We start from the raw sequence: 2,637 nt of genomic DNA on the forward strand, positions 1-2,637 counted from the left end.
GATCTAAGCCGTTGCCCAAACTAACTCTGGCCCGTGTGACCGACACAGCCGCGCACGCGCTTTCCTACGACACTCGACCGCCAGGCTCCCCTCGGCCTGGGAGGCACTCTCGGGGCGGGGGGCACCGCAGCCCCCCAAGGTGGCTTCGTACACCTCTTGAACGTGGCGCCCGGCCGCTCGGAGAGCGGGGTCTACCCGGGCAGACAGCCTGTCGGCCCCGCGGCCTGGACAGGCGGAGCGGGGACACTTGCACTCGGGGGCTCTGCTCCAAGGAGCGAGAGCGGCCACTCTGCTCGGCCCGGAGAGTGGGGTGCGGGGCGCCGTCGCATCGCTGGAGCCAGGGGCGTCGTGCCGTGCGCGCACGCCTAGCCGCCGCCAGAACAGGCCGGAAAGGATGAGCTTCATACGGATCTAAGCCGTTGCCCAAACTACCTCTGGCCCCTGTGACCGACACAGCCGTGGCACGCGCTTTCCTACGACACTCGACCGCCGGGCTCCCTCGGCCTGGGAGGCACTCTCGGGGAGGGGGGCACCGCAGCCCCCCCAAGGTGGCTTCCGTACACCTCTTGAACGTTGGGGCCCGGCCGCTCGGAGAGCGGGGTCTACCCGGGCAGACAGCCCGTCGGCCCCGCGGCCTGGACAGGCGGAGCGGGGACAAGCCAAGGCTACCGGCGGGCGGGATCGACCGGGTAGCCGCCGTGGGGAACACAACTTGGACGTCTCGCGCCGTCGCGGACCACCGTCCTCCGTCTCTCTCTCCCTCTCTCGGAAGGGAGGCCGCCCGAGGCGCACGGGCCTCGGACGGCCAGGGGTGGAAGGGCTCCACCCCAAGGTGGCTTCCGTACACCTCTTGAACGTTGGGGCCCGGCCGCTCGGTGAGAGCGGGGTCTACCCGGGCAGACAGCCCGTCGGCCCCGCGGCCTGGACAGGCGGAGCGGGGACAAGCCAAGGCTACCGGCGGGCGGGATCGACCGGGTAGCCGCCGTGGGGAACACAACTTGGACGTCTCGCGCCGTCGCGGACCACCGTCCTCCGTCTCTCTCTCCCTCTCTCGGAAGGGAGGCCGCCCGAGGCGCACGGGCCTCGGACGGCCAGGGGTGGAAGGGCTCCACCCCAAGGTGGCTTCCGTACACCTCTTGAACGTTGGGGCCCGGCCGCTCGGTGAGAGCGGGGTCTACCCGGGCAAACAGCCCGTCGGCCACGCGGCCTGGACAGGCGGAGCGGGGGCAAGCCAAGGCTACCGGCGGGCGGGATCGACCGGGTAGCCGCCGTGGGGAACACAACTTGGACGTCTCGCGCCGTCGCGGACCACCGTCCTCCGTCTCTCTCTCCCTCTCTCGGAAGGGAGGCCGCCCGAGGCGCACGGGCCTCGGACGGCCAGGGGTGGAAGGGCTCCACCCCAAGGTGGCTTCCGTACACCTCTTGAACGTTGGGGCCCGGCCGCTCGGTGAGAGCAGGGTCTACCCGGGCAAACAGCCTGTCGGCCACGCGGCCTGGACAGGCGGAGTGGGGGCAAGCCAAGGCTACCGGCGGGCGGGATCGACCGGGTAGCCGCCGTGGGGAACACAACTTGGACGTCTCGCGCCGTCGCGGACCACCGTCCTCCGTCTCTCTCTCCCTCTCTCGGAAGGGAGGCCGCCCGAGGCGCACGGGCCTCGGACGGCCAGGGGTGGAAGGGATCCACCCCCCGCGGGAAGGGGACGCGCGGCGGCACCCGGACGCGGGAGCGTTGACCCGGGGGTCTTTACTCCGCCGAGGCGTAGCCCGGAGAAGGAGCGAGACCGGCCGGCGGGGGTGGAACACCCCCTCATGCCTCGCTCCTTCTGGGGATAAAGCGCGTCGTCCGCAGGCCGCCGTCCCCTATCCCCGCCCTGGACCGCCCGCATCGGCCGGAGCCCGAGGGGACAGGCGGGGGTCCTTCGCTTTCGGGAAAACCGTCACCAAACGTGGGGCCCGTGGCCCCGCTCTCGGCCGCCCTGAGGCGGGAGAGCCCGGATCGTTCTCTCTCTCGGCGTCGGCCCCACCGACGCCGTCGCACGGTGGCCTGGGAAAGGGCTGCACCCCCTGCGCCACGCTTCTCCCCCGGAGTACTCCCCCCGCAGGGGGCTCCGCGGGGTGTCCCGACGCGCAGAGTCGCTCGCCTTCTTCCGCGGGGGACGGGAGGGACGCCCACGCGCGTCCCTTCCCCATCCTCGAGAGCCGTACGCGCCGAGGGTGAACCCGCTCGCCGGGGCGCCGGGGAGCAGGGCCCTTGTGGTCCTTCCCCGGACATGGGCGCGGCGAGGGTCCCCCGGCCGCGACGGCTCTCCCGTTGACCCACTCTCTCGCCTTGGGTGGTGGTGATGGAGGCGGCTGCCTACGCCTCAGCCCGGCATCTCGGAGGGGGGTCGCCCGGGCAGCCAGCCAGCCAGCCTGTTGGCCCCGCGGCCTGCACAGGCGGAGTGGGGACACTTGCGCTCTATGACTCTGCTCCCAGGGAGGTGGCAGAGGGGCGGCCGCGGTGCTTTGACTTTGAGCGGTCCCCACTCCAGCACTCTGAGAAATAGTCACTTTGTCAAAGACCGCACACCGCTCGTTCCCTTATATGCAAAAAAGGTGTTCGTCCTGACGTTTTGCGAGCCCTTATTTTACCGTCGT

This window comes from Eleutherodactylus coqui, unplaced genomic scaffold (genome assembly GCF_035609145.1).
Source record: "Eleutherodactylus coqui strain aEleCoq1 unplaced genomic scaffold, aEleCoq1.hap1 HAP1_SCAFFOLD_905, whole genome shotgun sequence".
Taxonomy (NCBI): Eukaryota; Metazoa; Chordata; class Amphibia; order Anura; family Eleutherodactylidae; genus Eleutherodactylus; species Eleutherodactylus coqui.